Raw genomic sequence first — 12,898 nt, forward strand, 5'->3', positions numbered from 1 at the left:
AGCTCAATTCTCCACCAGTTCCATCAGTGCACAGTCTTCTGACAGAGTTCAGTCCCCCACAAGAGCTCAATTCTCCACCAATTCCATCAGTGTGCAGTCATCCACCAGAGTTCAGTCCCCCACAAGAGCTCAATTCTCCACCAGTTCCATAGGTGCGCAGTCATCCATCAGAGTTCAGTCCCCCACAAGAGCTCAAATCTCCACCAGTTCCATTTGTGTGCAGTCTTCCGACAGAGTTCAGTCCCCCACAAGAGCTCAATTCTCCACCAGTTCCATCGGTGCGCAGTCTTCCGACAGAGTTCAGTCCCCCACAAGAGCTCAATTCTCCACCAGTTCCATCGGTGTGCAGTCTTCCGACAGAGTTCAGTCCCCCACAAGAGCTCAATTCTCCGCCAGTTCTATCGGTGCGCAGTCATCCACAGGAGTTCAGTCCCCCACAAGAGCTCAATTCTCCGCCAGTTCCATCGGTGCACAGTCATCCATCAGAGTTCAGTCCCCCACAAGAGCTCAATTCTCCGCCAGTTCCATCGGTGCGCAGTCATCCACCAGAGTTCAGTCCCCCACAAGAGCTCAATTCTCCACCAGTTCCATCGGTGCGCAGTCTTCTGACAGAGTTCAGTCCCCCACAAGAGCTCAATTCTCCACCAGTTCCATCAGTGTGCAGTCATCCACCAGAGTTCAGTCCCCCACAAGAGCTCAATTCTCCGCCAGTTCCATCGGTGCGCAGTCTTCCGACAGAGTTCAGTCCCCCACAAGAGCTCAATTCTCCACCAGTTCCATCGGTGCGCAGTCATCCACCAGAGTTCAGTCCCCCACAAGAGCTCAATTCTCCAACAGTTCGGACTTCCGGTTTCACGATGTAGTGAGAGGTCGCACGGTGTCTGTGCTCCGAATTTTTTTTCTTAAGTAGTGTTTGCGACAGCTTTCTTTTCTTATCATTTGCGTGTGATAAAGTGTCTTTGGTGATCGGGGAGCGGAGCTAATGCAGAAATGGGCAAAAATACTAAACCTGGCGCTGGCAGTGCTAAAAACCAAGAATCCTCTGGCAAAGACCACGAGGCATCCGAAATGGCGGCGGCGTCTGTTCCATTAACAGCAGCGGTGCTCGTTTCCGAGCTTGAGAAGTCGAGGCGAAGTCTGACAGAGGAATTCACAGCTTTGCTGAACTCTTCCTTATCTCCACTACAAACATCGTTGGAAAGCATCCACAGCACTTTGGCGTCTCACACTGCCACTATTTCCGAGATGGAGACGGCTCTTACCGACCACAGCGGCAGGATCACTGAGCTGGAGAGCGAAGTCACCTCGCTCAAGGCCAATCTAACGGCGGCGGCAGATTCAAATGCAGCGCTTGGTTCTGCTGTGGAGGATTTGGTGTCCAGATCGAAACGACAGAATCTACGTGTGGTGGGCTTCCCAGAGGGGATTGAAGGCAGAAATCCAAGAGAATTCATGACTGACTTTTTCTTTGAAACTATGAAAGACGTCCTGTCAGCCCCCCCTGAAATTGATCGCGCTCATCGGAGTCTGGCGCCCAAACCCCGTCAAGGCGATAGACCACGGCCGTTCATAGTTAAATTTCACAGGTTTTTGGACAAAGATGCTGCGCTACGATGGGCCAAGGAACACAGGGAGACCTCGTATCAAGGTCACACCATAAAGTTCTACGAAGACTTCAGCGTGGGTGTCGCCAGGAAGCGCGCAGCCTTCAACAAAGTCAAGTCAAGTTTGTACAAAAAAGGAATACGCTTCGGCATGATTTACCCAGCCCGCCTGCGCATCACTCATAACGGTGAGCATGTCTTTGACACTCCGGAGGCTGCTGAGCGCTACTTCCAGGAACACATTCAAGATGGATAAATTTTCAATTGTGCTGCCCTTCTATTAATCGCCAGTGATTAGACTGTCTCATAAACTGAGTAGCCTACGGTATGTCTTCTTCTGTTGCTTGAACTACGTGGATTAGGCTGCATAAGTTAATGCTCTTTCTTATTCCAAGGACTGATGTTTATTGTCTCCCTGACAAGTCATTTTTGTTAGTTTGTAGTATCTTTTTATTTTTTCTGTTACTATTATTATTATTATTATTACTACTATTATTATTATTATTATTATCATCATCACTATCAGTAGCCTAGTATTATTCAGTTTCGGAGCGGTCATCACTGCATGGTTTTCCGGTTGTGCTACAGTAATTTGTTCCTGCAACTCGTGTGGGTTTTTATGACGAGTTTAGGATGTATGTTCTTTTGTTTTTGTTGTTTTTTCTGTTTTGGGGTTGGTTTCGTTCATATGGAGGGAGATTATAGCTTAAATGTGTGTGTGTTTTTTTTTTTTTTTTTTTTTTTTTCTCTTCCTCTCTTCAGTCCTTTTCACTGATTTTGTCTCACATGCTTTAGTGAAATGGCTGGACTAAACACGGGGCTGAGTAGTAGAGGTATCTCTGTTAACATAGTTAGCTGGAATGTTCGAGGTTTGGGAGGGCCAATTAAACGTTCTCGAGTGTTTTCTCATCTTAAGAATTTGAATTCTGATATCATGTTTCTCCAGGAAACACACCTGCAAGTCAAAGACCACGTTAGATTAAGAAAACCCTGGATAGGCCAGGTGTTTCATTCTAATTTTAACAGCAGAGCCAGAGGTACAGCTATTGTTATGCATAAACGAGTTAATTTCTCTCCATCACAGATTATTGCAGATCGTGAGGGCCGTTATGTCATAGTCGTTGGCATTCTCTTTCATATGTCAGTTGTGTTTGTAAATATTTATGCCCCAAATTGGGATAATCCCACTTTTTTCTCTTCCCTTTTCTCTTCTATTCCAAACTTAAATTCGCATTATCTTATTTTGGGAGGTGATTTCAATTGTGTAATGGACCCAAGGTATGATCGGTCAAATCCTAAAACCTTAGAACAATCAGCTATGGCCAAAGCAGTGTCAGCATTCATGACTCAGACTGGTTGTGCTGACCCATGGCGTGTTCTGAACCCGTCAAAAAAGGAATTTTCTTTTTTTTCTAGTGTTCACCAATCTTACTCGCGTATTGACTATTTTTTCCTAGATAAAGCTCTTTTGCCATCAGTCCGTTCCTCTGAATATTCGGCTATAGTCATTTCCGATCATGCACCACACTCTCTAAACCTAAATTTTTCTAATATTAGAGGTAGGGCAAATCAGTGGAGGTTTGACTCAGGATTATTATCTGATAAAGAATTTTGTAAGTATATAAGTACTAATATTGATACGTTTATTGAGACTAATAAATCAGATTCTGTTTCTCCTTCATTACTGTGGGAAACTTTCAAAGTGGTAATTCGAGGTTATATTATTTCATATGCTGGTTATAAGTACAAACAAAGAAAACAAAAGTTACAAGACCTGGTTAATCACATCATCGAGATTGATAGGCAGCTTCTTAATAATCCTACCCCTGAGTTGCGTGCTAAGAAATTAGAATTAAAAACGGAATTTGATTTGCTCAGTACAAAAAATGCGGAATTTATGCTGCGAAGAACTAAAGCCACTTATTATGAGCATGGAGATAAAGCTGGTCGGTTACTGGCTTCCCAGCTTAAGGGTTTAACTGCCTCTCGTCTAATTACCCAGGTATTGTGACGTTTTGAGGTCTTTGAGTTCTGTTTTATGAATCTGTTTCTGTTTTCAGTTTCTGTGATCCGTTTTCCCCTGTCTTTTGTGATTTTGGTTTAGTCCTGTTTTCCCCGGTCTGTTTAATTAGTTCATTTGTGTCAGCTGTGTCTTAATCATCCTGTTTGCCTGTGTATATATACCCCAGTGTTTTACTCAGTCTTTGTCTGTCGTCGTCAGATTATGGTTGTCTTTGCATGGTTAATGTTTGATTCCTGGAGTTTTGTCTTTTGATTTTGTAATCTGAAACCATTTCAGTTCTAATAAATAAATACTTTGTTTTTGAATTACTTAAACCTCGTCTCAGCATCCTGCCTGTTACAACCCTGACAGAACGACAGACCCTAACAAAAAAGAAAATGTGCTGGGATCAACTCACAGGGGTAATTAAGGAGAGTCACAACCTGCTGGAGTATACGGTGAAGTTCAGTGATATGGCTAAAGACTGGAATGTATGTGATGAAACCATTATCACAGCATATATGATCGGTGCTGTAAGCGTCGATCCTCGTCCACTCCCCGATTTCTCGGGGTTGAGCTGGAGGGAAGCTGTTGCCATCTGCTGGGAAAGTTTTACCCCCCAGTACGCCTCACATCCAGCCAACCCAACCGATTTAGTTCCAGTGCCAGTTCCAGTGCCTGAGCCGTTGGTGCCAGTTCCAAGTCTTGTTCCGAAGCCTGTTCCGAGCCCAGCACATTTTAAAAAGATCACCTGGCCCAGAGCACGAAAACTTATTTCTAATAGTGCTGATCTTGGGTCTAAAATGTTTGACCCACCTTGGGTATCTGTTCGGAGAGCACGCAAGTTTTTTCCACATACCACCAGATCTACTGATCCTCTCATCAGCCCAGCCGAACCTGAGCCTGAATCTGAACCAGTGGTGTCTGTTCCTGAGCCCGAGCCGGTGGTGTCTGTTCCTGAGCCCGAGCCGGTGGTGTCTGTTCCTGAGTCTGAGCCGGTGGTGTCTGTTCCTGAGCCGGAGCCGGTGGTGTCTGTTCCTGAGCCGGAGCCGGTGGTGTCTGTTCCTGAGCCGGAGCCGGTGGTGTCTGTTCCTGAGCCGGAGCCGGTGGTGTCTGTTCCTGAGCCGGAGCCGGTGGTGTCTGTTCCTGAGCCGGAGCCGGTGGTGTCTGTTCCTGAGCCGGAGCCGGTGGTGTCTGTTCCTGAGCCGGAGCCGGTGGTGTCTGTTCCTGAGCCGGAGCCGGTGGTGTCTGTTCCAGAGCCGGAGCCGGTGGTGTCTGTTCCAGAGCCCGCTGATCCAGAGCCCGCTGATCCAGAGCCCGCTGATCCAGAGCCCGCTGATCCAGAGCCCGCTGATCCAGAGCCCGCTGATCCAGAGCCCGCTGATCCAGAGCCCGCTGATCCAGAGCCCGCTGATCCAGAGCCCGCTGATCCAGAGCCCGCTGATCCAGAGCCCGCTGATCCAGAGCCCGCTGATCCAGAGCCCGCTGATCCAGAGCCCGCTGATCCAGAGCCCGCTGATCCAGAGCCAAAGCCCGTTGATCCAGCGCCAGAGCCCGCTGATCCAGAGCCCGTTGATCCAGCACCCTTTGATCCAGAGCCCGCTGATCTAGAGCTTGCTGATCCTGCGCCAGAGCCTTCTTCGCCGCTGGTCTTGCCCAGCTTAGAGCCTTCTTCGCCGCTGGTCCTGCCCAGCCCAGAGCCCTCTTCGCCGCTGGTCCTGTCCAGCCCAGAACTGCTTTCGCCCCCTGCCTCATCCAGCCATGTGTCAAAACCTGACAATTTCCCCATTAAAATTTTGGGGGGGCGCAGTATACCTGTTAGGGGGACCGCGGAGGTCTCTCTGACGAGGTTCCCAGTGTCACCATGGCCACCAGAAAAAACATCTCCGCCATGGCCGCCCGAAGGGTCATCTCCGCCATGGCCGCCTGAAGGGTCATCTCCACCATGGCCGCCTGAAGGGTCATCTCCACCATGGCCGCCTGAAGGGTCATCTCCACCATGGCCACCTGAAGGGTCATCTCCACCATGGCCACCCGAAGGGTCATCTCCACCATGGCCACCCGAAGGGTCATCTCCACCATGGCCACCCGAAGGGTCATCTCCACCATGGCCACCCGAAGGGTCATCTCCACCATGGCCACCCGAAGGGTCATCTCCACCATGGCCACGCCCACAGCCTGCTCCACCATGGCCACGCCCACAGCCTGCTCCACCATGGCCACGTCCACAGCCTGCTCCATCATGGCCACGACCACAGCCTGTTCCACCCTGGTCTCCTGACCAACCTGCATCCGCCTGGACCGTCCTGGAGTCTAGGATGCCCACCCTCCCACCCCTTTGGATGTTTTATACGGCGCGAGGACGCGCCTTTGGGGAGGGGGGAGGTACTGTGACGTTTTGAGGTCTTTGAGTTCTGTTTTATGAATCTGTTTCTGTTTTCAGTTTCTGTGATCCGTTTTCCCCTGTCTTTTGTGATTTTGGTTTAGTCCTGTTTTCCCCGGTCTGTTTAATTAGTTCATTTGTGTCAGCTGTGTCTTAATCATCCTGTTTGCCTGTGTATATATACCCCAGTGTTTTACTCAGTCTTTGTCTGTCGTCGTCAGATTATGGTTGTCTTTGCATGGTTAATGTTTGATTCCTGGAGTTTTGTCTTTTGATTTTGTAATCTGAAACCATTTCAGTTCTAATAAATAAATACTTTGTTTTTGAATTACTTAAACCTCGTCTCAGCATCCTGCCTGTTACAACCCTGACAGGTATATGACTCTTCTGGTTCCTTAACTAAAAACCCATCAGATATTAATGATGTTTTTTTCTCTTACTATTCCAATCTTTATAAATCAGAGCCACCTAAAGATGATTCCAGCATGGATAGTTTCTTAGATAGTTTAAATATTCCTCGTATTGATGCAGCAGTAGCAGATGATCTTGACAAGCCCCTAGAGTTAGACGCGATTCTGAAAGGTCTCCAGCTTATGCAAAGTGGTAAGGCAGCAGGTCCAGACGGCTTTCCGATTGACTTCTACAAAATGTTTGCCAAAAATTTGGCTCCTTTGTTGTTAGATATGTATAATGACTCTTTAGCAAATGGTTCTCTTCCCTTAACTCTCACTCAGGCCTCTATTTCACTCATACTCAAGCGGGATAAGAACCCAGAAGAATGTGGCAATTGGAGGCCCATAAGTTTGTTAAATTCGGATGTCAAACTATTGGCTAAGGTGCTGGCTTGCCGTCTGGACCCCTGTCTTCCTAAAATAATCTCTGAAGATCAGACCGGCTTCATAAGGGGGCGACAATTATCATCAAATATTCGACGACTCTTAAATATAATTTTTTCTCCATCCACCTCTTTATCTAGTGAGATAATCATTTCAATAAATGCAGAAAAGGCCTTTGACCGGGTTGAGTGGAATTATTTATTCAATATTTTAGATAGATTTGGCTTTGGCCCCTTTTTCACGTCATGGATACGCCTTCTGTACACTGCTCCTGTTGCCAGTGTGAGAACAAATTTTGTGTGTTCCAAATATTTCCCACTCTCAAGAGGCACTCGTCAAGGCTGTCCTCTTTCCCCTCTATTGTTCGCTTTAGCAATAGAACCTCTTTCCATAGCCCTGAAAAATTCCCCTCTTTTTTCAGGTATTGTTAGAGGAGGGATAGAACATCGTGTTTCGCTCTACGCTGATGACCTTTTGCTTTTTGTTACGAACCCTGTCGGCTCGGTCCCAGATCTTTTGAATATTTTAAACAATTTTGGCTCTTTTTCCGGTTATAAGCTTAATATAGACAAAACTGAATGTTTTCCAGTAAATAGCATGGCTAAACAAATCCCTGAAGAGGACCTGCCTTTTCATATATCCTCCTCAAAGTTTCGTTACTTGGGGGTAAATATTTCGCACTCATTTGATCTACTGTATCAATATAATTTCTCCAATTTGCTCACTCAAGTCAAATTAGATTTGCTACGTTGGGATAAGCTACCTCTTACTTTATTTGGTAGAATTCAGTCAATCAAAATGAATATTTTACCTAGGTTTTTGTTCCTTTTTCAGACCCTTCCAGTGTTTTTACCAAAGTCTTTTTTCAAACTGTTGGATGGGGCTATTTCTACTTATATATGGCAGGGTAGACCTCCAAGGCTAAGCAAGACATATCTTCAGAGACATAAAAAAGATGGGGGTCTTGCTCTGCCTAATTTTTTGATTTATTACTGGGCAGCGAATATCAGCAAAATTCACAGTTGGTATAATTCTCCCCATTTAGATTGGTGTGTATTAGAGGCGCAGTCTTGCTCTTCGTCCTCACTCTCTGCTCTGGTGTGTGCTCCTTTGTTTAATCGCCCTTCAAAATACTCTACAAGTCCAGTTGTCTGTTCTTCCCTTAGGATTTGGAGTCAATTCAGACAACATTTTAAACTTGCGGCTGCTTCTATTTATGGCCCTATTTGCAATAACCATTTATTTGTGCCCTCAACCTTAGATTCAGCTTATGTTTTATGGAAAAACAGAGGCCTCTCATATTTCTCTGATTTATTTATAGATGGAGTTTTCACAACTTTTTCTGATCTTGTAAAGAAATTCAATATACCACAGTCTAATTTATTTCGTTTTTTTCAAGTACGCAATTTTGTTCATTCTCATTGTCCTTCCTTTCCAGACTTGTCTGAACCTTCTTTATATGAGAAGTGCCTAATACAGAAACATGGCTCTATATCCATTTTATATAATTTAATTCTTCCTTATGTTTTGCCTTCTTCTGCTCGTTTTACACGCCAATGGGAGACGGAACTCGGACTTGGTTTGGATCAGGAATGGTGGGAAGTGGCTGCTGGCAGGGTTAATTCTTCGTCATCCTGTGCCAAACTGAGTCTGGTTCAATTTAAGGTTTTCCATAGAAATGGAAGCTTTAGCTAAGTTCTGCCAGGAAGACTCAATCACTACGTCATTACTACCTTCATCTCTATCCAATCACGTCTTTATACTTTCTGTATAAAAGATGGTACTTACTCATGTTTGAGTTCGCAGATGCCGACGCGACATCAATTGCTCGCGTTCACTGCTGAACCAACCATGTCTAACGATACCCCAATCGTCTGCGACTACTCAGACTCTGATGACGAGTTTGTTCCGCCCTCTCCTCTTCCAACACGGCGCAGCACGCGCCTCCAATGCCGTGACTCGCTATGGGCAGCGTGGTCTACGGAGGACATTTACAGTACTCTGGAATCAGCCGGCATTCCCATCAGCCAAGGTCTATCCAGAGAGGATCTTCTTCTTCTCGCCCAAAATACTCTGGGCAATCCACCGGAGTCCGTCACTAATATCGCGACTCCTTCAGCGCCCGGCCATTCAAAGCAAGCCGGCAGAAAGAAAACAGCTAAATCTTCGTCACCATATCCCGGTAAAAGAACCACGCCGCATGTGCGGGCACCAGTTCATCCGGACATCACCGAGCCTGACGGATTTAATTCTCAACTTCTCCAAGCGGTCCAAAGCCTCTCCCGAACTGTCAAAGGGCTCGAATCGAGGATGTCAAAGTTCGAACACTCCGCCGCTATCTCCAACGATCAGAATCCGGCAATCAACTTCGCAGTAACTCCCCAATTTCGTCCTTCTGCCAGCGGATTAAGCGATCCTCCGAGTTTTGCTTCTACCTCTTCAGCTCCGTCAACTTTTCTCCAACCTGCTCAGACTCCATTTCAAGACGTTTCCGCTCCACCTGAAAATTCATCATTTAACCTTTCGACAGCAGCCCCTGCCCAGCTATTCGGTAGGCGTTTTGTTTCTCCAGCCGCTGCTACGGTGTCTCCTCACATCAGAACAAACATCATTCAAGGTAAAGATTTAAACCTTGCTTCACTTTTGCTTCCTTCGCCTGCGGCTGACAGGAAGGTGGTTGACTGCGGTGACGTGGCAGTCCTGTTAAAAACTTCCGATCCCAGATTACAACGGAATCTGACATTCGCAGAATTCGTTATTGCTTTCAGCACATTTAGAGACGTTCTGTGTCAGGTTTTCCCAGATCGAAGGGAAGAGCTGGATTTGTACCTAGCCATGATGGCAGATTTCAATCAACGATACGGCGGTACATTATTCTACGAATACCATAAATCATTCTCCGCCAAATCAGCTTCCTTTATTTCGCTTTTCAATTCCAGACTGGACTGGTCCGTGACTGATACCGAACTGCTCGTCCGTCATTTCGGCGGCGCAAAAACGCTGGCTTGTAACATTTGTAGTGCTCACGGACACTCGGCGTCTTTCTGCCCCAAAGCTTTCGCCAGCCAAGAACCGCGCGCTGTCCAAGGTGCTGATCACGTAAGGCCTGCATACGACAGAAAGAATCGCTTCATCTCAGAAAACAAAGGCAACTTCATTTGTAACAATTTTAATGAATCTGTCTGTTCTTTCTCTCAATGTAAATATGAACACATCTGCAGTTTCTGCAAGGATCCGCACCCGAAATCGGTCTGCCCACGCCGGTACAAACCTCCAATCCGAGGAAAAGCCCCAATCCGGAAAAAATTCTGAAAAGCCATCCTTCTACTCCAATTAATGTTCCTAAACTCTCTAGCTACCTCTCTTCTCACCCCGATCCGACTTTTGTCGACTATCTAATCACCGGTCTGTCTCAAGGGTTTCGGGTGGGCATCCTTTCCAATCTCACCACCTCTTTCATAGCAAAAAATTTGCAATCTGCTATTACTGAACCAGAAGTGGTTTCCAATCTGCTAGAGAAAGAGATAAATAAAGGTTATGTCATTGGCCCTTTTGCTTCCCCTCCTTTTTCGCCTTTTCGCATTAATTCCATTGGCGTCGCAACACGGAAATACTCCGGTAAAAAACGTCTTATCTTCGACATGTCATCCCCTCATTCTGATTACACAGCGAGCGTAAACGAATGCATTCCTCTAGCACCTTTCTCTCTACATTACGCCTCGGTCGACAATGCCATCCATCTAATCAAGATAGCTGGTCAAGGTGCTTGGCTAGCTAAAGCAGATATCACTGATGCTTTTAAAACCATGCCAATCCACCCCTCTGACTGGCCACTTTTTGGCGTTAAATGGGATTCCAAATTTTATTTTGCCGTAAGACTAACTTTCGGGTGCAGAAGTAGCCCTCACATTTTTAATAGCCTTTCTGAAGCGATGTGCTGGATCTTGCTGAACGTCAGCAAGCTTCCTTTCGTTCTTCATTTGCTCGATGACTTTCTGTTAATCGATTTTCCATCTCCGCAATCTTCAATTTTGGACATACTTAAACTCATCTTTAGTGACGTCGGCATTCCTCTCTCCGCGGAAAAAACTTCGGGACCCTCTACTTCATTAGAATTTCTAGGATTTCTCTGGACTCAAATCTAATGCAAGCTTCTCTTCCCCCCGATAAACTTTCAAGAATTAGGTCTTTCTTGGAATCTTTTCCCTCCCTGCATTTCATTTCAAAGCGCGATTTGCTTTCGCTACTTGGACACCTAAATTTCGCCATGAGAATCATACCGCAAGGCAGGGCTTTCATCTCACGTCTGTTAACTCTGGCCCATTCCGCAGAAAAACTAAGCGATCAGATTCAACTAGACGAAGGCTGTTTGTCTGACATTAAATTCTGGAAAAGATTGCTTAACGATTGGAACGGCATTTCTTTCTTCTACAACGACGAGTTCGAATCATCGTTTCAACTCCAATTATTCACTGACGCGGCCCCTTCCATCGGCTTCGGGGGGTTCTTTCAAGGACAATGGTTCGCAGAAAAATGGCCTAACGACTTTCCTAAAACAGCATCCGACTTCGTTTCATCCGCGCTTTACGAGCTATATCCTATAGCCGTTGCCAGTGTTATCTGGGGCCCACAGTGGTCACGTAAACGTATTACGATGCTCTGCGATAATGAAGCCACAGTCGCCATCATTAATAAAGGTAGATCATCTTGCAATACGATCATGCCTTTTTTGAGACGGTTAATTTGGCAATCTGTCGTCTTTAATTTCATCATTAAAGCTGAACACATACCCGGCCGCTGTAATGTTATCGCTGATTCTCTCTCTCGTTTTCGATTTCAGACTTTCAGACAGCTGTGCCCATCAGCCAGCCCAGATCCTGCAACCTGCCCTCCCTTAGCAGACATGATACTAAACTAAACGACCTGCTTACGTCAGTGAAACATTACATTTCTAAAGGCGTTGCTCCCTCTACACTTAAAGCCTATACGTCGGCATGGTCTGCTTTTCTTATGTTTTGCTTCTCCTTCCAAATTTCCGTTTTTCCTATTCTTATTTCGACCGTTTGCTCCTTTCTCGTCTTTAATTTTGAAAATCGCAATCTTAAAATCTCTTCTATTCGCAGACTCCTCGCTGGCATCCAATTCTACGCGAAATATTATAATCCTAATTTCCAAAGCCTCTTTTCTGAACCATCCGTTCGTTTACTGCTTAAGGGGTTAGCCAAATCTTCCAACAAAATAACAGACAAACGCCTGCCAATTACCCTGCCTTTATTGCATAGACTAATCACTTCCGTCCGCAATGGCCTTTTTTCTTCATACCTTAACATCCTTCTAGAGGCAGTGTTTCTATCTGCCTTCTATGGGTTTATGCGTCCAGGGGAATTTACTTCAGAATCTAATAAATTCGATCCAGCCCACGGCATTTCCTTTTCTGATTTACGCTTCGGACCTAAATTCTTCACACTCTTTCTTAAGCATTCTAAAACTGATGCTCAAGGTTCCGGCGTCACTTTAACACTGTCAAAACTCGATAATAATTTCTGTCCCTTCACAGCTATGGTTAAATTTCTTAAAATCCGGCCTAGAACTCCTAAATACGCACCTTTATTTATATTACCGAATGGAGCACCCCTTTCCAAAGCTTGTTTCAGAACTCACTTAACCACTGTTATCAAAAGCTGCAGCCTATCCCCCTCCCTCTATACTGGCCATTCATTCAGGATCGGGGCAGCTACCACAGCAGCTGAACGAGGAATCTCAACGTCAGCTATTAAGATCATGGGTAGATGGTCTTCTTCAGCATTTGAATCATACATCAGACCCGATTCAAAAACCATCCTTGAAGCCCAGCAAGCACTCCAATAACAAATCAGGTAAATTCTATACAATACTGGTGGTGGTGTTACGATAATGGCTTGCGTGGCCTCGCTCCATGCGTTAGCCATCATGCTAGGTCTAACGTGGCTATATTTGTGTGGTCTATCGAGGCCTGTATATGTCGGCCTATCGTGGCTATATCTGTGTGGTCTATCGAGGCCTGTGTAAGTCCGGCCTATCGTGGCTATATCTG

The sequence above is a fragment of the Scardinius erythrophthalmus genome (assembly GCF_964197995.2).
Source record: "Scardinius erythrophthalmus genome assembly, chromosome: 7".
NCBI lineage: Eukaryota > Metazoa > Chordata > Actinopteri > Cypriniformes > Leuciscidae > Scardinius > Scardinius erythrophthalmus.